At 33.9% G+C, this 25,540-nt stretch overlaps 2 long non-coding RNA genes across 3 annotated transcripts in view; both read left to right on the top strand.

Annotated features, from left to right (window-relative positions):
- The first annotated feature begins 292 nt into the window (after positions 1 to 292).
- The window catches only part of LOC127730872 (uncharacterized), a 95,458-nt gene continuing 70,210 nt past the window's right edge, over positions 293 to 25,540 (top strand). For both annotated transcript variants that reach the window (XR_007995335.1, XR_007995334.1), the window contains exons 1-3: positions 293 to 2,442; positions 5,042 to 5,203; positions 23,226 to 23,426. This is a non-coding gene — a long non-coding RNA (uncharacterized LOC127730872). The remainder of the gene's footprint in view (positions 2,443 to 5,041; positions 5,204 to 23,225; positions 23,427 to 25,540) is intronic.
- On the top strand, positions 5,897 to 18,236 carry LOC127730874 (uncharacterized). Its single transcript, XR_007995337.1, has 2 exons — positions 5,897 to 7,503; positions 14,533 to 18,236. It is a non-coding gene; the product is annotated as an uncharacterized LOC127730874 (long non-coding RNA).

The raw sequence follows: 25,540 nt of genomic DNA, 5'->3' as shown, positions 1-25,540 counted from the left end.
GTAACTCACAGCTTTGTTCAATGGAATGAGATCAAAAAGTGTCAAAAGATGATTTGCATAGATTAGTAATTTACCTTGCCTATTTTAATTATATTTCTGGTGTGTATATTCACAGATGGCTACAAGTATTATCCATCCACCTTCCACTGACATAGAAGAACTGCTGAATATTTATATTGAGAATGCAGAAGGCTTAATCACACAGTGCCAGCAACTTGATGTAAAAGATGCAAAGAAATTAGAGAAAAAGTGTAGATCTGAACTTAAATATCTTAACTCGGTAAGTCAGAATTTATTCACATACATATCTTCAGTCTGAAAGTCAGAATTCATTCACATACATGTACATACATCTATCTTGTCTGAAAGTCAGAATTTATTTATAGTCTGTAAGTAAGAATCTATTCACAAACTTATCTTCAGTATGAAAGTCAGAATGATTCACATACATGAACATATCTCATCTGAAAGTTTGGATTTATTTACAGTCTAAAAGTCAGAATTTATATACATACATGTACATATCTTGAATGAAAGTCAGAATTTTTGTCACATACATCATGTACATATCCCCAAGGTGTTAGTCAGAATATATTATCAAAAGGGACTATTTCCTACATGAAATTTTGAAGAAAGTTATTGTTATGAGTAGAAGGTAATTAGCACTGGCTTCTTTCAGAGTAATGCTGAAGTAAATATTGAGGAACTTGTTATTGATTAGATTTATCTCCCTTTGAATGAAATACCAATATGAAAATGTTCAGATACTGGACTGTTTTATAATGGTATTTTTACAGTTTTTATATTTAGCCTGTCTTCAATATATATACACTAGCTATGAACATGGTTGTTGTTTAACGAATTGAAATGAAAATTATCAAAATACAGAAAGCAAAAATATCTGCTTATAACATGTATAATAAGTTAAAGTTGTGACATTTTAAAAACTATCACATCTTAAATGTTGTAATAATAATCAAAGCACAGGGCAAAGAGAGGAGGGGATGGATATATGCAAACAAAAAATAAATTCAAAATTGAACTCCATAGTGAAATTTGAAATACCCTTTGCATGAAAAAGAAATGTCTGTTATCACAGCTCACACGACTGGTGCCATATGTGGAGCAGGATCTGCTTACCCTTCTGGAGCACCTGAGATCTCCCCAGTTTTTGGTGGGTTTCGTGTTGCTCAGTCTTTGGTTTTTATACGACCACAAACAAATTTTGCGGTTGTATATTGGTATGACATTGGTGTCATCGTCGTCGTCGTAGTCGTCGTCCGAATACACATTGGTTTTCGCACTCTAACTTTAGTTTAAGTGAATGGATCTCTATGAAATTTTACCATAAGGTTCAATACCACAAAGGAAGGTGGGGATTGATTTTGAGGGTTATGGTACCAACAATTAAGGAATTAGGGGCCAAAAATAAGCATTTTTGTAACTTCCAGACATAACTTGTGTGTTAGTGTATGGATCTCTCTGACATTGTACCACAAGGTTCCATATCACAAAGGGAATGCTGGGATGATTTTTGGGGTAATTGCCTCCAAATTTTAGGAATTAGGGCCAAAAAAGGGGCAAAAAACAAGCATTTTTCTAGTTTCATGACAATAACTTGTGTGTAAGTGTATGGATCTCTCTGACATTGTACCACAAGGTTCCATATCACAAAGGGAATGCTAGGATTGATTTTGGAGGCAATTGCCTCCAAATTTTAGGAATTAGGGGCCAAAAAGGGGAAAAAAACAAGCATTTTTCTAGTTTCATGACAATAACTTGTGTGTAAGTGTATGGATCTTTCTGAAATTGTACTACAAGGTTCCATATCACAAAGGGAAAGCTGGAAATGAGTTTGGGGGTAATTGCCTAAAACATTTAGGAATAAGGGGCCAAAAAGGGGCCAAAAATAAGCATTTTTATACGACCGCAAAAATTAAAAATTTTTTGGTCGTATATTGGTATGACAGTGGCGTCGTCGTCGTCGTCGTCGTCGTCGTCGTCGTCGTCCGGCGTCGTCGTCGTCGTCCGGCGTCGTCCAGCGTCGTCCGAAGACACATTGGTTTTCGCACTCTAACTTTAGTTTAAGTGAATGGATCTCCATGAAATTTCACCATAAGGTTCAATACCACAAAAGAAAGGTTGGGATTGATTTTGGGGGTTATGGTACCAACAGTTAAGGAATTAGGGGCCAAAAAGGGGCCAAAAATAAGCATTTTTGTAACTTTCAGACAATAACTTGTGTGTAAGTGTATGGATCTCTCTGACATTGTACCACAAGGTTCCATATCACAAAGGGAAGGCTGTAATTGATTTTGGGGGTAATTGCCTCAAAATTTTAGGAATAAGGGGCCAAAAAAGGGGCAAAAAACAAGCATTTTTTAGTTTCATGACAATAACTTGTGTGTAAGTGTTTGGATATTTCTGAAATTGTACTACAAGGTTCCATATCACAAAGGGAAAGCTGGAATTGAGTTTGGGGGTAATTGCCCGAAACGTTTAGGAATTGGGGGCCAAAAAGGGGCCAAAAATAAGCATTTTTCTAGTTTCCAGACAATAACTTGTGTTCAAGTGTATGGATCTCTCTGAAATTGTACTGCAAGGTACCATACCACAAAGGGAAGGCTGGGATTGAGTTTGGGGGTGATGAATCATAAGGGGGTTCAAAAAATTTGGGGGGGGGATTTTTTTTTTTTTTTTTTTCTTTTTTTCCTTTTTTTTTTCTTTTAAAATTTTCCATTTTAAGTTGGTTATTTCTGATTTATATTTAAAAGCAAATAATAATGATATGGTAGGAGATACACACCAAACAGGATGTGTAAATTATTATATGATAAGTATTGTGCAATAGCAAGAAATTTTCAATTGCACAGTATTGCACAATAGCAAGAAATCTTCAATTGCACAGTATTGCGCAATAGCAAGAAATCTTCAATTTAACAGTATTGCGCAATAGCAAGAAATATCCAATAGCACAATATTGCGCAATAGCAAGAAATTGTCAATTGTACAGTATTGCGCAATAGCAAGAAATATTCAATTGCACAGTATTGTGCAAAAGAAGATACTTCGTATAAATTGCTTATTTCTTGATCAATTTCAATGGGGTTTTATTCTTGAATTCTTGGGGTTCTTTAATATGCTGAATCTTACCATGTAAGTTTTTGGATTTTTGGCCCCGTTTTTAAATTGGTCCACATTGAGGTCCAAAGGGTCCAAAATTAAACTTTGTTTGATTTCATCAAAAATTGAATTATTGGGGTTCTTTGATATGCCGAATCTAACCGTGTATTTAGATTTTTAATTTTGGGTCCTGTTTTTTTAAATTTGTCTACATTAAGGTCCAAAGGGTCCAAAATTAAACTTAGTTTGATTTTAACAAAAATTGAATTCTTAGGGTTCTTTGATATGCTGAATCTAAACATGTGTTTAGATTTTTGATTATGGGCCCAGTTTTCAAGTAGGTCCAAGTTGGGGTCCAAAATTAAACTTTGTTTGATTTCACCAAAAATTGAATATATGGGGTTCTTTGATATGCTGAATCTAAACATGTATTTAGATTTTAGATTTTTGGCCCAGTTTTCAAGTTGGTCCAAATTGGGGTCCAAAATTAAACTTTGTTTGATTTCAACAAAAATTGAATATATGGGGTTCTTTGATATGCTGAATCTTATCATGTATTTAGATTTTTTATTTGTGGGCCCGCTATCAAATTGGTTCATATTGAGGTCAAAAGGGTCCAAAATTAAACTTTGTTTGATATCATCAAAAATTGAATTATTGGGGTTCTTTGATATGCCAAATCTAACCGTGTATTTAGATTTTTAATTTTGGGTCCTGTTTTTTAAATTGCTCTACATTAAGGTCCAAAGGGTCCAAAATTAAACTTAGTTTGATTTTAACAAAAATTGAATTTTTGGGGTTCTTTGATATGCTGAATCTAAACATGTGTTTAGATTTTTGATTATGGGACCAGTTTTCAAGTTGGTCCAAGTTGGGGTCCAAAATTAAACTTTGTTTGATTTCAACAAAAATTGAATATATGGGGTTCTTTGATATGCTGAATCTAAACATGTATTTAGATTTTAGATTTTTGGCCCAGTTTTCAAGATGGTCCAAATTGGGGTCCAAAATTAAACTTTGTTTGATTTCAACAAAAATTGAATATATGGGGTTCTTTGATATGCTGAATCTTACCATGTATTTAGATTTTTTATTTGTGGGCCCGCTATCAGATTGGTTCATATTGAGGTCAAAAGGGTCCAAAATAAAACTTTGTTTGATTTCATCAAAAATTGAATTATTGGGGTTCTTTGATATGCCAAATCTAACTGTGTTTTTAGATTTTTAATTTAGGGTCCCGTTTTTTAAATTTGTCTACATTAAGGTCCAAAGGGTCCAAAATTAAACTAAGTTTGATTTTAACAAAAATTGAATTCTTCGGGTACTTTGATATGCTGAATCTAAACATGTGTTTAGATTTTTGATTATGGGACCAGTTTTCAAGTTTGTCCAAGTTGGGGTCCAAAATTAAACTTTGTTTGATTTCAACAAAAATTGAATATATGGGGTTCTTTGATATGCTGAATCTAACCATGTATTTTGATTTTGGACATTGGACCATAATAGGTAAATTAAAAAAATTGAAGTTCTTAGACCACATTCTTTCTGTGTCAGAAACCTATGCTGTGTCAAATATTTAATCACAATCCAAATTCAGAGCTGTATCAAGCTTGAATGTTGTGTCCATACTTGCCCCAACTGTTCAGGGTTGGACCTCTGCGGTCGTATCAAGCTGCGCCCAGCGAAGCATTTTATTCTAGTTTCCAGACAATAACTTGTGTTCAAGTGTATGGATCTCTCTGAAATTGTACTGCAAGGTACCATACCACAAAGAGAAGGCTGGGATTGATTTTGGGGGTAATTCCCTCAAAATTTTAGGAATTAGGGGCCATAAAGGGGCAAAAAACAAGCATTTTTCTAGTTTCAGGACAATAACTTGTGTGTAAGTGTATGGATCTTTATGTAATTGTACTGCAAGGTTCCATATCACAAAGGGAAAGCTGGGTTTGAGTTTGGGGGTAATTGCCCTAAACGTTTAGGAATTTGGGGCCAAAAAGGGGCCAAAAAACAAGCATTTTTCTAGTTTCCAGACAATAACTTGTGTTCAAGTGTATGGATCTCTCTGAAATTGTACTGCAAGGTACCATTCCACAAAGGGAAGGCTGGGATTAAGTTTGGGGGTGATGAATCATAAGGGGGTTCAAAAAAAAATGGGGAGGGGGATTTTTTTTTCTTTAAAATTTTCCATTTTAAATTGGTTATTTCTGATTTATATATAAAAGCAAATAATAATGATATGGTTTGAATAGGTAAATTAAAAATTTTTAAGTTCTTAGACCACATTCATTCTCTGTCAGAAACTTATGCTGTGTCAAATATTTAATTACAATCCAAATTCAGTGCTGTATCAAGCTTGAATGTTGTGTCCATACTTGCCCCAACTGTTCAGGGTTCGACCTCTGCGGTCGTATTAAGCTGCGCCCCAGCATTTTATCTATGTTGTGTTTTGTGTACTGTTGTTTGTCTTTTTCGTTTTAGCCATGGCGTTGTCAGGTTATTTTCGACTGGTTGTCCTTTTGATATCCTTCGCCTCTTTTTTTTTCTGCAATGCTCAGATTAGATCAAAGTTGAATTCAAAACTTTATCAATGCTATACAGACAATATGACACAGTAAATCTTTATGAAACAGTATATTAAATCATACAGAGTGATGAAACTTGTCTTTTTTTTAAAGTGAGATGCCAAAGGTCATACTGAGGTCAAAAGTGTTTTTGAGAACATTTTTACAGACTTAATAGCTTATTTATTATACCCCACGCAACGAGTTGCGTAGATGTGCATATCGACAGGAAATTACGATTCAATTTTTTTTCTAGGAGTTACGCCCCTTTGAACTTATTTGCTTCAATATACCTCTGCAACAGTTTGTCATCGCAACTCCTCTGAAACCACACAACAGAATTTCATGAAACTTTGTTGATAATAAGGACATACTAGGTAGATGTGCATATCGACAGGAAATTATGATTCAATTTTTATACGACCGCAAAAAAATTTTGTGGTTGTATATTGGTATGACATTGGCGTTGTCGTCGACTGGCGTCGTCGTCCGGCGTCGTCGTCGTCGTCCGGCGTCGTCGTCCGAAGACACATTGGTTTTCGCACTCTAACTTTAGTTTAAGTTAATGGATCTTTTTGAAATTTGACCATAAGGTTAAATACCACAAAAGGAAGGTTGGGATTGATTTTGGGGGTTATGGTACCAACAGTTAAGGAATTAGGGGCCAAAAAGGGGCCAAAAATAAGCATTTTCTAGTTTCCAGACAATAACTGTGGAACGGTGTATGGATCTCTCTGGAATTATACTACAAATTTCCATACCACAAAGGGATGGTTAGGATTTGCTTTGGGGGTTATGGCTCAAACCGTTTAGGAATTAGGGGCAAAAAAGGGGGAAAAACAAGGTTGTCCTGGTTAATGGACAAATACTTTAGTACAAAACATAATTTAAAGCAGTGTAAGGGAGATAAATCAAATACATCATTGAAATTATCTCCCTTACACTGCTTTTAAATTATGTATAAAGTAATGGTTAATGAACAATAAAGATAATTTAAAACAGTGTAAGGGAGGTAATCCAAATACAACGTTCCCTTACACTGCTTTTAAATTATGTTTAAAGAAATGCATATTTATAAAGGAAGACCAGTAAAAATATCTGCAAATGTTGCATCTTTTTTTTTTACAAAAAAATCCATATGAAAGATTTGACACTATATTTTTAATTCTATTATAAAATAGATTAAGTTAGAACTATGGTAAATTTAAATGGGTAATTATGGTTGCCAACTCCATTGGAAATTTGAATTGAGATTATGACCATATCTTGAGGGAAAGAATTTTTTGGGGGAAAAAAGGGGGGAGGGATAAAAAGAAATTGTGGGGGGTCAATTTTTCTCATTTCAGATTTCAGAAATTAAAAAAATTATTCTTCAAATATTATTTTTTTTTCAAATTTCAATTATTGAAAAATTTCAAGAAGAAATCTTTAATTGCACAGTATCGCGCATTAGATTTGTAAAATCTTTGATCACATTTATTTATTTGTTATGCCGAATCCAACAGTGTATTTAGATTTTTAATTTTGGGTCCAGTTTTCAAATTGATCTACATTAATGTCCAAAGGGTCCAAAATTAAACTTTGTTTGATTTTAGCAAAAATTGAATATATGAGGTTCTTTGATATGCTGAATCTAAACATGTATCTAGATTTTTGATTTTTGGCCCAGTTTTCAAGTTGGTCCAAATTGGGGTCCAAAATTAAACTTTGTTTGATTTCAACAAAAATTGAATATATGGGGTTCCTTGATATGCTGAATCTAACCATGTATTTAGATTTTTTATTTGTGGACCCCGTTATCAAATTGGTTCATATTGAGGTCATAAGGGTCCAAAATTAAACTTTGTTTGATTTCATCTAAAATTGAATTATTGGGGTTCTTTGATATTCCAAATCTAACCGTGTTTGTTATACGACCGCAAAAAAATTTTGTGGTCGTATATTGGTATGACGTTGGCGTCGTCGTCGTCGTCGTCCGGCGTTGTCCGAATACATATTGGTTTTCGCACTCTAACTTTAGTTTAAGTGATTGGATCTTTTTGAAATTTGACCATAAGGTTAAATACCACAAAAGGAAGGTTGGGATTGATTTTGGGGGTTATGGTACCAACAGTTAAGGAATTAGGGGCCAAAAAGGGGCCAAAAATGAGCATTTTCTAGTTTCCAGACAATAACTGTGGAACGGTGTATGGATCTCTCTGAAATTATACTACAAGTTTCCATACCACAAAGGGATGGTTAGGATTTGCTTTGGGGGGTTATGGCTCAAACCGTTTAGGAATTAGGGGCAAAAAAGGGGGAAAAACAAGGTTGTCCTGGTTAATGGACAAATACTTTAGTACAAAACATAATTTAAAGCAGTGTAAGGGAGATAAATCAAATACATCATTGAAATTATCTCCCTTACACTGCTTTTAAATTATGTATAAAGTAATGGTTAATGAACCATAAAGATAATCTAAAACAGTGTAAGGGAGGTAATCCAAATACAACGTTTTGGTTACTTCCCTTACACTGCTTTTAAATTATGTTTAAGAAATGCATATTTATAAAGGAAGACCAGTAAAAATATCTGCAAATGTTTTCATCTTTTTTTTTTACAAAAAAATCCATATGAAAGATTTGACACTATATTTTTATCAATTCTATTATAAAATAGATTAAGTTAGCACTATGGTAAATTTAAATGGGTAATTATGGTTGCCAACTCCATTGGAAATTTGAATTGAGATTATGACCATATCTTGAGGGAAAGAATTTTTTGGGGGGAAAAAGGGGGGGGGGAGGGATAAAAAGAAATTGTGGGGGGCCAATTTTTTCTCATTTAAGATTTCAGAAATTAAAAAGAATTATTCTTCAAATATTATTTTTTTTTCAAATTTCAAATATTGAAAAATTTCAAGAAGTAATCTTTAATTGCACAGTATGGCGCATTAGATTTGTAAAATCTTTGATCACATTTATTTATTTGTTATGCCGAATCTAACAGTGTATTTAGATTTTTAATTTTGGGTCCAGTTTTCAAATTGGTCTACATTAATGTCCAAAGGGTCCAAAATTAAACTTTGTTTGATTTTAGCAAAAATTGAATATATGAGGTTCTTTGATATGCTGAATCTAAACATGTGTTTAGATTTTTGATTATGGGCCCAGTTTTCAAGTTGGTCCAAGTTGGGGTCCAAAATTAAACTTTTTTTTATTTCAACAAAAATTGAATATATGGGGTTCTTTGATATGCTGAATCTAACCATGAATTTAGATTTTTTATTTGTGGACCCCGTTATCTAATTGGTTCATATTGAGGTCAAAAGGGTCCAAAATTAAACTTTGTTTGATTTCATCGAAAATTGAATTATTGGGGTTCTTTGATATGCCAAATCTAACCGTGTTTTTAGATTTTTAATTTGGGTCCCGTTTTTTAAATTGGTCTTCATTGAGGTCCAAAGGGTCCAAAATTAAACTTAGTTTGATTTTAACAAAAATTGAATTCTTGGGGTTCTTTGATATGCTGAATCTAAACATGTGTTTAGATTTTTGATTATGGGCCCAGTTTTCAAGTTGGTCCAAGTTGGGGTCCAAAATTATACTTTTTTTGATTTCAACAAAAATTGAATATATGGGGTTCTTTGATATGCTGAATCTAACCATGAATTTAGATTTTTTATTTGTGGGCCGCGCTATCAAATTGGTTCATATTGAGGTCAAAAGGGTCCAAAATTAAACTTTGTTTGATTTCATCAAAAATTGAATTATTGGGGTTCTTTGATATTCGAAATCTAACCGTGTATTTAGATTTTTAGGCAGTTAAGCTGCCTTATGCGAGCACCCTAGATTTGTGTTCTACCCAATAAATGCTGAAATACGTGCCATTGTTATTATCTAGCTGGCTATTATGTTATTTATAACTAATTGGACATTTTTTTAATACTTTTATTTCTGGAATACAAAAAATATGACCAGAAAAACCTTAAATGATCGTCGAACTACCCAAAACTTTTGAAGTTGCACATAGGAAGTAGTGCTCAATAAAAATCCGTATGTAGTTTATTATCCCCTGTGCTTTTGGCTACGATGTCAAAGAACAATTGTATGAAATATTTCATCGCCGAAAATCGGTAATTACAAGTCGTTTATATTTCCCAAATGGCAAAATGCGCAGGAATATTGTTCATGTACAACAAATCTCTATAATAGAGGAAATAAAGTAATATAAGTGGGCGGTAATTTTTAACTTATCTTGCCAAATAAGGTTGTTGATATTGTATGAATGAAACGGATGCGGAAATCGACGTTGATGGGATGTTTTAAGTAATGTGGACAACTCGTCCCCGAGACAAGTCGGACCGAATCCACTCAAACCGTCTAAGAAGACAACTTTGACCGTTTGTCAGATTTACTTAGGGTTTCATAAAATATTAGACTAACATGTCTAGCGGAGCCATTAATCTTTTGTTTGTGCATTGGGGTATATTTAGGGGTATTTGGAGGGGCCTGAAGAAGGGAGGGATTTACTATAGAACCCTATGGGATTTTATTTTTTTTAATTTTAAATTTTCAAATGAATATTTCTCAAAAACAGTAAGTGATAGACACATGCAGTCTTCAGTAATGAGAACAGGACAATAAAAAAAAATCAACCAAAATATAGGGTGAGTCCCTGGGGGTCATCCCAACCCCCTTCAATTTGAAAATGTACTTTTATCTTGTAAACCGTCGACATCCCCACCCCTAAACAATATATATACTTGTATGGGACAATAAAATAAATCAAATGAAAATAATTTGGAGGAGTCCCGGGTGTCGTCCTTACCCCTCCTATTGGAGAACTTGGAAATGGTCCAGATCCCCACCCCTAAACCATATATATTCATGTATGGGACAATAAAACAAATCAAATGAAATATAGGGGGAGTCCCTGGGGTCACCCCAACCCCTCCTGTTTGAGAACTTGGAAATGGTTGAGATCCCCACCCCTAAACCATATACATTCATGTATGGGACAATAAAACAAATCAAATAAAATATAGGGGGAGTCCCTGGGGACACCCACCCCCTCCTGTTTAAGAACTTGTAAACAGTCAATATCCCCACCCCTAAACCATATATATTCATGTATGGGACAATATAACAAATCAAATGAAATATATGGGGAGTTCCTCGGGTCACCCGACCCCCTCCTGTTTGAGAACTTGGAAATGGTCGAGATCCCCACCCCTAAACCATATATATTTAAGTCTCACAAACAAAGTTTGGAGACTTATTGTTTTTGCTCAGTTCTTATTATTTTTATTATTCTTCTTCTTTTTCTTTTTCTTGAAAACTTGTAAACGGTCGAGATCCCCACCCCTAAACCATATATATTCTTGTATGGGACAATAAAACAAATCAAATGAAATATAGGGGAGTCCAGGGGGGTCACCCGCACCCCCCTTCTTTTTGACAACTTGTAAACGGTCAAGATACCCACCCCGAAACCATATATTTTCTTGTATGGGACAATAAAACAAATCAAATGAAATAAAAGGCGAGCCCCCTGGGGTTACCCCCACCCCCTCCTGTTTGAGAACTTGTAAACGGTTGAGATCCCCACACCTAAACCATATATATTCTTGTATGGGACAATAAAACAAATCAAATGAAATATAGGGGAAGTCCACGGGGGTCACCCCCACCCCTTTTTTTTAAAAAACTTGTAAATGGTCGAGATCCCCACCCCTAAACCATATATATTCTTGTATGGGACAATAAAACAAATCAAATGAAATTTAGGGGAAATCCCCTGGAGTAACCCCCCTCCCCCTTTCTTTTTGAAAACTTGTAAACGGTCAAGATCCCCACCTCTTAACCATATATATTCTTGTATGGGACAATAAAACAAATCAAATGAAATAAAAGGTGAGTCCCCTGGGGTCACCCCCACCCCCTCCTGTTTAAGAACTTGTAAACGGTCGAGATCCCCACCCCTAAACCATATATATTCTTGTATGGGACAATAAAACAAATCAAATGAAATATAGGGGAGTCCAGGGGGGTCACCCGCACCCCCTTCTTTTTGACAACTTGTAAACGGTCAAGATACCCACCCCGAAACCATTTATTTTCTTGTATGGGACAATAAAACAAATCAAATGAAATAAAAGGCGAGCCCCCTGGGGTCACCCCCACCCCCTCCTGTTTGAGAACTTGTAAACGGTTGAGATCCCCACACCTAAACCATATATATTCTTGTATGGGACAATAAAACAAATCAAATGAAATATAGGGGAAGTCCACGGGGGTCACCCCCACCCCTTTTTTTTTGAAAACTTGTAAATGGTCGAGATCCCCACCCCTAAACCATATATATTCTTGTATGGGACAATAAAACAAATCAAATGAAATTTAGGGGAAATCCCCTGGAGTAACCCCCCTCCCCCTTTCTTTTTGAAAACTTGTAAACGGTCATGATCCCCACCCCTAAACCATATATATTCTTGTATGGGACAATAAAACAAATCAAATGAAATAAAAGGTGAGTCCCCTGGGGTCACCCCCACCCCCGCCTGTTTAAGAACTTGTAAACGGTCGAGATCCCCACCCCTAAACCATATATATTCTTGTATGAGACAAAAAAAAATCATATGAAATAAAGGGCGAGTCCCCTGGGGATCACACACCCCCCCTTATATTCTTACCCCACCCCCCTTCAATTTGAGAATGTGCTTTTATCTTGTAAACGGTCGCGATCACCACCCCTAAACCATACATATTCATGTTCGTCATTTCAAGAAGATTTGAATGACATACACTTATGCATATCACAAACCAATTTGTACTGGACTTTGCCCAATGTCAGGTGACCATGGGAATGACGAATTATTGGAGCTTTGTTTGGGAGACTTCGTAACAGCATCCTGTAACAATTATTTCTTGTCATGTATTGGACAATAAAACAAATCAAATGAAATATAGGGGGAGTCCATGGGGACACCCCACCCCCTCTTGTTTGAGAACTTGTAAACAGTCAAGATCCCCACCCCTAAACCATATATATTCATGTATGGGACAATATAACAAATCAAATGAAATATTTAGGGAGTCCCTGGGGTCATCCCACCCCCTCCTGTTTGAAAACTTGGAAATGGTCGAGATCCCCACCCCTAAACCATATGTATTCATGTATGGGACAATATAAAAAATCAAATGAAATATAGGGGGAGTCCCTGGGGTCACCCCACCCCTCCTGTTTGAGAACTTGTAAACGGTCGAGATACCCACACCTAAACCATATTTATTCCTGTTCATCATTTCAAAAAGATTTGAATGACATACAGCGTCAATCTCCTAGGTGTCACATATGCATATCACTTTACTAGACCAAACCAATATGAACTGGACTTTGCCCAATGTCAGGAGACCATGGGAATGATGAATTATGGGGGCTTTGTTTGGGAGACTTCGTAACGGCATCCTGTTACAATTATTTCTTGTTTATTATAAAATTTTATTGATGCAAAAAATGAGTCTAGGTTAATTGAATTTACTTTAACTATTAATAAATTATTTCTGGGCCTATAATAATTTTCATTTATGACTCATTTTAAAGAAAACATATAAATCTTTCAAGCAGTGTAAAGCCCGAGAATGTTTGACCAACTGTTTTATAATCACCTGTCATTTTATTCCAAACTTGGTATGAAGTAACATCATACATATGGGGGTGAAGATGGGGGTCATTTACATTGATATATGAGTTGCTTTTGAAAACCTTGATGAAATATTAATTAATTTGCCTTAATAATCAATTCATTAAATGAACATAAATGTACAATATACGAATGTTTAATGTTTGTTCTTTCAAATCTTGAAAAAAAAATTGAAGCAACACTGCCACAGTTTTCATAATTACGTTTGCCTTGGTTTTTGGTTAACTGCCTACAGCGCTTACAGTGCTTTGATTAATTTTAAGTCCCGTTTTTTAAATTGGTCTACATTAAGGTCCAAAGGGTCCAAAATTAAACTTAGTTTGATTTTAGCAAAAATTGAATTCTTGGGGTTCTTTGATATGCTGAATCTAAACATGTGTTTAGATTTTTGATTATGGGCCCAGTTTTCAAGTTTGTCCAAGTTGGGGTCCAAAATTAAACTTTGTTTGATTTTAACAAAAATTGAATATATGGGGTTCTTTGATATGCTGAATCTAACCATGTATTTTGATTTTGGACATTGGACCATAATAGGTAAATTAAAAAAATTCAAGTTCTTAGACCACATTCTTTCTGTGTCAGAAACCTATGCTGTGTCAAATATTTAATAACAATCCAAATTCAGAGCTGTATCAAGCTTGAATGTTGTGTCCATACTTGCCCCAACTGTTCAGGGTTCGACCTCTGGGGTCGTATCAAGCTGCGCCCCAGCGAAGCATTTTATTATAAGTTTTTTAATTTTGGGTCCTGTTTTTTAAATTGGTCTACATTAAGGTCCAAAGGGTCCAAAATTAAACTTAGTTTGATTTTAACAAAAATTGAATTCTTGGGGTTCTTTGATATGCTGAATCTAAACATGTGTTTAGATTTTTGATTATGGGCCCAGTTTTCAAGTTGGTCCAAGATAGGGTCCAGTATTTAAACTTTGTTTGATTTCAACAAAAATTGAATATATGGGGTTCTTTGATATGCTGAATCTAAACATGTATTTAGATTTTTGATTATGGGCCCAGTTTTCAAGTTGGTCCAAATTGGGGTCCAAAATTAAACTTTGTTTGACTTCAACAAAAATTGAATATGTGAGGTTCTTTGATATGCTGAATCTAACCATGTATTTAGATTTTTTATTTGTAGGCCCCGCTATCAAATTGGTTCATATTGAGGTCAAAAGGGTCCAAAATTAAACTTTGTTTGATTTCATCAAAAATTGAAGTATTGGGGTTCTTTGATATGGCAAATCTAACCGTGTTTTTAGATTTTTAATTTGGGTCCCGTTTTTTAAATTGGTCTTCATTGAGGTCCAAAGGGTCCAAAATTAAACTTAGTTTGATTTTAACAAAAATTGAATTCTTGGGGTTCTTTGATATGCTGAATCTAAACATGTGTTTAGATTTTTGATTATGGGCCCAGTTTTCAAGTTGGTCCAAGTTGGGGTCCAAAATTAAACTTTTTTTTATTTCAACAAAAATTGAATATATGGGGTTCTTTGATATGCTGAATCTAACCATGAATTTAGATTTTTTATTTGTGGGCCCCGCTATCAAATTGGTTCATATTGAGGTCAAAAGGGTCCAAAATTAAACTTTGTTTGATTTCATCAAAAATTGAATTATTGGGGTTCTTTGATGTTCCAAATCTAACCGTGTATTTAGATTTTTAATTTTAAGTCCCGTTTTTTAAATTGGTCTACATTAAGGTCCAAAGGGTCCAAAATTAAACTTAGTTTGATTTTAGCAAAAATTGAATTCTTGGGGTTATTTGATATGCTGAATCTAAACATGTGCTTAGATTTTTGATTATGGGCCCAATTTTCAAGTTTGTCCAAGTTGGGGTCCAAAATTAAACTTTGTTTGATTTTAACAAAAATTGAATATATGGGGTTCTTTGATATGCTGAATCTAACCATGTATTTTGATTTTGGACATTGGACCATAATAGGTAAATTAAAAAAATTCAAGTTCTAAGACCACATTCTTTCTGTGTCAGAAACCTATGCTGTGTCAAATATTTAATAACAATCCAAATTCAGAGCTGTATCAAGCTTGAATGTTGTGTCCATACTTGCCCCAACTGTTCAGGGTTCGACCTCTGCGGTCGTATCAAGCTGCGCCCCAGCGAAGCATTTTATTTTTCTAGGAGTTACGCCCCTTTGAACTTATTTACTTTAATGTACTACTGCAACAGTTTGTCATCTCAACTCCTCTGAAACCACACAGCAGAATTTCATGAAACTTTGTAGATAATAAGGCCATACTACGTAGATGTGCATATCGACAGGAAATTACGATTCAATTTTTTTTCCAGGAGTTACGCCCCTTTGAACTTATTTGCCCAATATACTACTGCAACCTTTTGTCATCGCAACTCCTCTCAAACCACACAATAGAATTTCATCATACCTTTTCAGATAATAAGGACATACTACGTAGATGTGCATATCGACAGGAAATTATGATTCAATTTTTTTTCTAGGAGTTACGCCCCTTTGAACTTATTTGCTTCAATATACCTCTGCAACAGTTTGTCATCGCAACTCCTCTGAACCCACACAACAGAATTTCATGAAACTTTGTAGATAATAAGGACATACTATGTAGATGTGCATATCGACAGGAAATTATGATTCAATTTTTTTTTCTTATACAATTTTTTTTTCTTACAGTTATTTTATTTCTCCAGTGACAATGTGGGGACGTGGGGTATGTGAGCGCGCTCACTAAGGTTCTTTAATTTTAATAAGTTTCGGTTTGCTCAACCCACATGTAGGCAGAAATGTACTTGGTCAGAAATGTCTCCCCATTACATGTACAGTTTTTCAATCATGATAATGGAAGCCATACTATATTTTTAGTATAAATAAGTATATAAGATGCAAACAATCTTTATTTATAAATCTACATTAAACTTTTAAAGTTTGTAGAAATAAATGTGAACAATCCAATTTGGCTGCTTTTACCTTCTTTAATAAAGAGTTCCATTTCTTTTTGTTTAATTACAACTGGATATCTGCCTGTATGAGCAGAGAATGAACCCTTTTGATTTTATAAGTTTATTGTAAAATTGATATCAGGGTCAGGAGTTGGCAGTGAAAGATTCTATCTTATCAAAACATTACTGTCTAAACAAATCAGCCAATTTTAATTAAATAAGCTAAGATTTGAACTTCCTCAAGGACCTTCTATAAGCTCTAATTGCACTCAAAGGATATTCAATAAGCACCAGGTTTTCTTCTTATAATATCTAATCATACCTAAGCTTCTTGAAACTGCTTTTCAAATTTTATCAATATTTTGCTTGAGTGATGATGGTTCTGTTGGACTTTATGATTATTAGATGAATTGGATTATCTTTTTGGATCTTTTCATTTAAAGCCAGTTTATGGTCATCAAGTGTAACATGGAAGAATTGTCATTTCTTTATGAATTCATATGTTAAATGCATCCTTAGACCAATTGATTTATTAAAAAGGTTGAACATTATACCTACTGAACTATATTGGTTGTACATTATAATTGTTATAATAATAAGGATGGTAGAAATACTGATTGAAACATATCAACTGAATGTTTACATCTCCAAAAAGTCTACTTAATTTACATATTATTCATCTTTAAACTTATTCACCCCTTTCTAGCAGGCACTGAAACTTTAAGTTATTGATGAGTTTCTGTTAATTAACAATATTCAACTGTCTTAAATGAAATTGAATAACAATGAATATAATCTTGATTGCAATTGATAATCAAGTTTAAAAATTTTTTTAGACCCAGAAAGTCATTTGAAAAGAACAAGTTTGGTTATCCTTGCATGACTAAAAATTGATTAGCAAATATTTGTAGTCTCACTGTCTTATCTAAAAGGTTACCATGCAAACTCAACAAAGACAACAAATTTTTTTCATGGGGTACTTGAAGAAGTGAATGTCTTATTTAACTTTCCCATTTGGTTGTATAGCACTTGACATGTTTGGGTACTTATCCTTGTCTTTAAGCATTCCTGATGAAGATAAATCAAGAAAAGGGCTTGGGGTGCATACAACTTTTAAAGTGTTATTTCATTTTTATACGACCACAAAAAATATTGTGGTCATATATTGGTATCACGTCGTCATCGTTGTCGTCAGCATCGTCCGAAGACATTTGGTTTCCGGACAATAACTTTGGTAAATGTAAATAGAAATCTATGAAATTTAAACACAAGGTTTATAATCACAAAAGGAAGGTTGGGATTGACTTTGGGGGTTATAGTCCTAACAGTTTAGGAATTAGGGGCCAAAAAGGGGCCCAAATAAGCATTTTTCTAGTTTCCAGACAATAACTTGTGGAACGGTGTATGGATCTCTCTACAATTATACCACAAATTTCCATACCTCAAAGGGATGGTAAGGATTGGCTTTGGGTTTTTTTTGGCTCAAACCGTTTAGGAATTAGGGGCAAAAAAGTGAGAAAAAAACAAGGGTGTCCTGGTTAATGGACAATTTCTTAAGTACAAATTACAGTGTAAGGGAGGTAATTCAATGTTGTGCTTGAATTACCTCCCTTTCACTGCTTTTAAATTATGTATAAAGAAATGTTGTATTGTCTAGAGGTGATTAGCTGTCAATTTAGTTTTAGAAGTTACTATTTTAATAATTTTAAAAATGCTGATTAAGGTAAATTAATTTCAGCCATGATTATGTATGTCATTTTCTATTTTAAGACTTTTATCATATATTTAAATGGGTAATTATGGTTGCAAACTCCATTGGAAATTTGAATTGAGATTATGACCATATCTTGAGGGAAAGAATTTTTTTTTTTTGGAAAAGGGGGGGAGGGCAGGTTAAAAAAAAATTGAAAGGCGGGGGGGGGGGGGGGGGGGGGGGGGGGGTAAAAACAATTGTGTCGAGGGGGGGGGGGGGGTTTGGGATTGGGATCAATTTTTTCTCCTAAAGATTTCAGAAATCAAAAAGAAAATTTCTAATATTTTTTATTTGAAAAAAAAGGGGTTGGTGGGGAGGGGGGAATTTTTTTTTTGGGGGGAGGTCAATTTGCAACAGCATAGTGTATTGCACAAAAGCAAACAATTGAATATAAATTCAAATCATATAACCAATTCTAAGTTCTCTGACTACTGTTATACAGTTATTCTGTGTCAGAAACCTATTATGTGTCAAATATTTAATTACAATCCAAATTCAGACCTGTATCAAGTGCGAATATTGTGTCCTTTTTTGCCCTAACTGTTCAGGGTTGGACCTCTGCGGTTGGACCTCTGCGGTTGTTTCCAGCTGCGCTCGGCGAAGCAATTTATTTCTCCTATTATGATGAAAGAAAATTTATAATTTTCTTTCCTATAAATTTTCTTTCCATGACGTTGTTAATTACTGGCCCAATAATACTCCAGGGGGGAAAATGAGACGTCTGTTGACCAAATTTTTTTTTTTATATCATTTGAAGTTTTCATGTTTAGAAAAAATTCTGAAACACCTATTAATTATTTTATTGAGAACAAAGAGTAATTCAGGATAAATTCTCCAGATAGATGTATTATGCACTCATTTTGTAATTGGGAATATTTTTTTTGGTTTTCATTTAAATTCAGATTTTCAATTTAGCTGATTTTTCTCAAATGTGGTTAAAGACCGTATGGGGACCTATATATTTGTAAACTTCTATGTCATTTGGTCTCTGATGGAGAGATGTCTGATTAGCAATCATACTACATCTTATTAGTTGAAGAAGATAAATTAATTTTTTCTGCAACCAAATTGTAGAAGTTTTCACATTTGCCTTCTTTATTTGTTAATATTTTGTAATGTTGGAGAAATCTTCCAAAAATACTAAAATTAGATAGATCTATGAAAAAATTGTTTTAAACCAATGATTAATTGTTTGTTACTGTTTGAAGCTGCACATGTTATATAAGTGATGAACATGATTATGATGATTTAAGATATAAAGGTATGTGGGTTTTTACAGAAAAGAGAATAAAAATCAGTGGTTTTAATTTTCATCACAAATAGTAGCTAGAGAGATAAATAGGATAATTAAGTCTAAGTATCAGCTTTCATTGATCCCTCTCTTAACAAATTAAGCCCTAGGGGTCTTTTCATGTTGTAATTGTATCAGTCTTCTAACATCAGACAATCATGTACATCCTTTCTGAAAGATGGGATGCTTGTTGCATACATTTTTCAAAACCACAGATGATCTATGTGGAAGGAGGATAAATTGATATAATATATACACCATAAGGTTTCATTAGGGTTGTTAATATAATAATGCATAATAACTGATTAGTAAGATATAGATTGTTTAGTTTGTTAGGCATAGCTCTGAACGGGTTTGGCTTTATTTTTTGTTCTTTTTGGTTTTATCAGCTCTCTAGCATTTGTATTAGATTTTAGACTTTAACATATTTGGCCTCCAGCATCACTGAAGAGAATATATTACTTGTGGATATGCACATCTGGTGCAGAAAATTGATATTGTTAATGTTATTAGATGTGATATAACCTAAATCTAGTACTGCACTGTACCATATGACACCAATAAAGTTAATATATTGACTAAATTAACTTTGATTTGTGGAAAACATCTTCTCAGGGTTGAGCTTGATTGATTTTTCCCAAGACAGATCATTTACTGAGTAATCCTTCCTTTGCATATATATTAGCCTGTTTATAAAGGACAGCTGTTGGAAAATATGTTGAAAACTATATATATGACAGGAAAATGATGCAGATTGGATCAATACTGTTTTGTGTGTCATTAGCCTATTTTTATATGACAACAAACTCAGTTTTATATTATATTGTTATGATTTTATCTTTTATACTCCCAGTAACATATAACTAAAGCTGAATTTGTTTTTCTAATGCTTTCATCCTTGAAGTCCTGTGAAGGAAGAAAGCACTTGAAATAAGAAAGTCTTTTTATGATTGATTTATAATTTTTTTCAACTTGTATAAATAATATTTCAAATATGGTAAATCGATTAAAAAGAGACAAATCATTGTAACAAACAAAAACTGAGGGAATCGTATGAACTCCAAGAAGGAGCGAGACCTGGTGTGTCAACATGGCAAGCATCTCTTGCCATGAATGCATCACTTGCCATGCAAATTCACACTCAGTCAAAATGTCATAATCAGGATAGGACACAATCAATTAAATTACAGGTCAGATGACTATACTGGTGTCTGAAGATATACAACACTTCTTCCTTTTGGTTTTTCTGTTTTGGTTGACATAAATCTTTTAAGTTTGTAGATATTGCTCTTTTAATTCAAAATCGGCATTAGGAGACCTACTTTTAATGAAACTATCTTTCAACTCCTTTAAACTTGGTATGTATGTAAGTCTCAAGAAAATAATTGACACACAAATTTAATAGATATAGGATAGTCTAATATAGTATTTTTTTGTTGAACCTTTTGGAGTGGTTTCTGTATTCAATGTTTTGACAATTGCATATTCTAAATACCTTCTTTAAGGTGGTTGAATCCTACCAAACCTTTGTTGTTGGTTCAGGGTTTTGGGGATTTATTCATTAAAAAAGGGGGATTTTCCAGTTTGTAGAAAATAACTCAAATACAATTTCACCAATTTGCAAGAAACTTTGGTGAATTGTTTATTTCTATCGACATGAGGTCCTTTTTGATTTTTATAAATTTTAGACCATACATTTCCGATTTATGGGGTTTTATTCATTACAAAAAGGGGGGATTTTTCGGTTTTCGAACAATAACTCAAAAATGCTTTCAACATTTTTTATGAAACTTTGGTGAATTGTTTATATCTATTCAGTATTGATGTAAGCTCCCTTTAGAATTTTATAAATTTTAGATTTTACATTTCAGAGTTATGGGGTTTTATTCATTAGAATAGGGGGATTTTCCAGTTTTTATACGCCCGTTTACGGGACGTATTATGGTATACCTTTGTCCGTCTGTCCGTCCGTCGTCAACATGTCTGCCATTAACTCAAAAACGCTTTAACCAATTTGCATAAAACTTTGGTAAATTGTTTATATTCTATTGACGTGAGCTCCCTTTCGTTTTTATACGCCCGTTTACGGGACATATTATGGTATACCGTTGACCGTCTGTCTGTCCATCTGTCCCTCTGTCTGTCCGTCCGTTGTCAACATGTCAGACATTCAAAAACACTTTAACCAATATGCATGAAACTTTGGTGAATTGTTTATATCTATTGATGTGAGCTCCCTTTCGTTTTTTATAAATTTCAGATTTACCATTTCCGAGTTTTGGGGTTTTATTCATTAAAAAAGGGGGAATTATCCAGTTTTCAGACAATAACTCAAAAAAAATTTCACCAATTTGCATGAAACTTTTGTGAATTGTTCATATCAATTAACGTGAGCTCCCTTTTGTTTGAATAAATTTCGGATTTACCGTTTCCGAGTTTTGGGGTTTTATTCATTAAAAAAGGGGGGATTTTCCAGTTTTCGGACTATAACTCATAAAAAATTTTACCAACTTGCATGAAACTTTTGTGAATTGTTCATATCTATTGATGTGAGCTCCCTTTCGTTTTTAATAAATTTTGGATTTACCGTTTCCAAGTTTTGGGGTTTTATTCATTAAAAAAGGGAGGATTTTCCAGTTTCAGACAATAACTCAAAAACAATTTCACCAATTTGCAAGAAACTTTGGTGAATTGTTTATTTCTATAGACATGAGCTCCCTTTTGATTTTTATAAATTTCAGACTGTACGTTTCCGATTAATGGGGTTTTATTCATTACAAAAAGGGGGATTTTCCAGTTTTCGGACAATAACTCAAAAATGCTTTAAGCATTTTTTTTTATGAAACTTTGGTAAATTGTTTATATCTATTTTTGTAAGCTCCCTTTTGATTTTTATAAATTTTCGATTTTTCGTTTCCGAGTTATAATATTTTATTTGTTATTAGTCTGACAACAGATTTACTAAGTATTGTGCAACAGCACAGTGTATTGCACAACAGCAAGAAATCTTTAATTGAATATAAATTCAATTCATATAACCAATTTCAAATATTTATTAATAATTACAATCCAAATTCAGACCTGTATCAAGCTTGAATATTGTGTCCATTTTTGCCCCAACTGTTCAGGGTTGTACCTCTGCGGGCGTATCCAGCTGCGCTCAGCGAAGCAGTTTATTTGGATTTATCTTAAAATAATTTCCATACTTTTATAGAGAAAATGTATAATACCTCCAGCTAATCATGCTAAAGGTGTACCCTTTTTATACGACCGCAAAAATTTTGTGGTCGTATATTGGTATGACGTTGGCGTCGTCGTCCGGCGTTGTTGTCGTCGTCGTCCGAAGACACATTAGTTTTCGCACTCTAGCTTTAGTTTAAGTGAATGGATCTCTATGAAATTTTACCATATGGTTCAATACCACAAAAGGAAGGTTGGGATTGATTTTGGGGGTTATGCTACCAACAGTTAAGGAATTAGGGGCCAAAAATAAGCATTTTTGTAACTTCCAGACATTACTTGTCTGTTAGTGTATGGATCTCTCTGACATTGTACCACAAGGTTCCATATCACAAAGGGAATGCTGGGATTGATTTTGGGGGTAATTGCCTCAAAATTTTAGGAATTAGGGGCCAGAAAAGGGGCAAAAAACAAGCATTTTTCTAGTTTCATGATAATAACTTGTGTGTAAGTGTATGGATCTTTCTGAAATTGTACTACAAGGTTCCATATCACAAAGGGAAAGCTGGAATTGAGTTTGGGGGTAATTGCCAAAAACGTTTAGGAATAAGGGGCCAAAAAGGGGCCAAAAATAAGCATTTTTCTAGTTTCCAGACAATAACTTGTGTTCAAGTATATGGATCTCTCTGAAATTGTACTGCAAGGTACCATACCACAGAGGGAAGGCTGGGATTGATTTTGGGGGTAATTGCCTCAAAATTTTAGGAATTAGGGGCCAAAAAGGGGCAAAAAAAAAGCATTTTTCTAGTTTCAGGATAATAACTTGTGTGTAAGTGTATGGATCTTTATGAAATTGTACTGCAAGGTTCCATATCACAAAGGGAAAGCTGGGTTTGAGTTTGGGGGTAATTGCCTTAAACATTTAGGAATTCGGGGCCAAAAAGGGGCCTAAAAACAAGCATTTTTCTAGTTTCAGGACAATAACTTGTGTTTAAGTGTATGGATCTCTCTGAAATTGTACTGCAAGGTACCATACCACAAAGGAAAGGCTGGGATTGAGTTTGGGGGTAATGAATCATAAGGGGGTTCAAAACATTTGGGGAGGGTTTTTTTTTCTTTAAAATTTTCCATTTTGAATTGGTTATTTCTGATTTATATATAAAAGCAAATAATAATGATATGGTTTGAATAGGTAAATTAAAATTTTTTTAAGTTCTTAGACCACATTAATTCTGTGTCAGAAACCTATGCTGTGTCAAATATTTAATCACAATCCAAATTCAGTGCTGTATCAAGCTTGAATGTTGTGTCCATACTTGCCCCAACTGTTCAGGGTTCGACATCTGCTGTCGTATTAAGCTGTGCCCAGCGGAGCATTTTATTCAATATTTACATATATAACACAGTTTAAAATTATTCACATTCAAATTTTGAAGAAATGAAATACCAATAAATGACAAGTTTATAGAAATATGTTAACCTGAAATCTAATAAGAATGTAATCAACTATGAATAGTTGGTAAGAGCTATCAGAAGTTCAATATTGATCAGTTTATACTTCAAGAAGCCCTGTTGTTATACAATTGAGTGACATTTTATAATTTAGCTTGATTTCCCTGTCTGACTAAGGATTTACTTCACAAAGTTTCAAAGGATTCCACATCTTTGATTTTGGTTAAATATGGATATTGAATTTAAATCAAATGCTTAGTGATGACCTATAAATTGTATAAGGATAGATGGATTTTTATAATCTTCCGACTTTTTTCAAGTCTCAAACATGTCAATATGATATGAATATTAATCCTTCTGTGTACTAGACAGGCAGAATGAACTAGAAGTTTTAGATTACGAGTTCACCAGATATCATTCTGGAAAACACGTTGACACATTATCTCGACTCAGAGCTGACAAATCTTTGATCGTACTCCTTAAAACTTAGAGCTCAGAATAGAAGCAGCGAATACAAATGTGGAAGTCTTTTTTTAAATGCGTACTCCCTTTGACTTAACTCAAAGAAAAATATCGTAGTTTTATCATGTTTTATACAGTTTGTTTGCCTGGCCGTAGCGGAGGAGCATTAAGTTTTACCCTTGTCCTTCTGTATGTCTGTCCGTACATCCCAAAATGGGTTTCCATTCTCTAACTTTAGTTTGCCTCAACCAAATGTTATGAAACTTATACACAATGCTTATTACCAAAAAGAGAAATTAGGTTCGAATTTTGGTGGTGTCACTTTTACCGTTCGAGAGTTATGCCCCTTTACAAATAGAAAAATTGCTGAATTTTTTTTTCGTTTCCATTCTCTAACTTAAGTTTGCCTCAACCAACTGTTATCAATCTTATACATGATGCTTATTACAAAAAAACACAGATCAAGTTTTAATTTTGGTGGCGTCACTTTTACTGTTCTAGAGTTATGCCCCTTTACAAATGGAAAAGATGAGGATTTTTTGTTTACGTTCTCTCACTTAAATTGCCTCAACCAAATATTATGAAACTCATACATAATGCTTATTACCACAAAACTCAGATCAAGTACGAAGTTGGGTAGCATCACTTTTACTGTTTTTGAGTTATGTCCCTTTAGAACGTTATATGGGGTGTCATTCCCCATTTATTTAGATGAAAGTAAAAAATAAAGTTTTGAGGGTAATTATTATCAATTTTAAAATAAAAAAAAAGTTACTGACATAACATATTTATTATCCAAAACAACCTCAGAGTTTTACGTTCATTTAATTTGTGCCAAGGGGTGTGTGTCCTCTTGTTTGTCTGTTACAAACACTATGTTCCAAATGCATTTAAACCATGACTAGTTATAGCTTATCAATCCTTATGCAAGGTGGACATATTGGACAAATGGACAGCTTGACTTTGGAGATGTTGTCTCCAATGATACTTGCTAAAGTATCAAAAGAAACCCAAGACAGCATCCACTAGTTTTGAAAATAAGCATTATTTCACTTTTTCATTAGATTTTGGAAACTTTTGATGATGTTTAAAGTTTTAGTTTTAT

Source organism: Mytilus californianus, unplaced genomic scaffold, assembly GCF_021869535.1.
Source record: "Mytilus californianus isolate M0D057914Y unplaced genomic scaffold, xbMytCali1.0.p SCAF_2, whole genome shotgun sequence".
Taxonomy (NCBI): Eukaryota; Metazoa; Mollusca; class Bivalvia; order Mytilida; family Mytilidae; genus Mytilus; species Mytilus californianus.
This window is presented reverse-complemented; position numbering and strand designations above follow the sequence as displayed.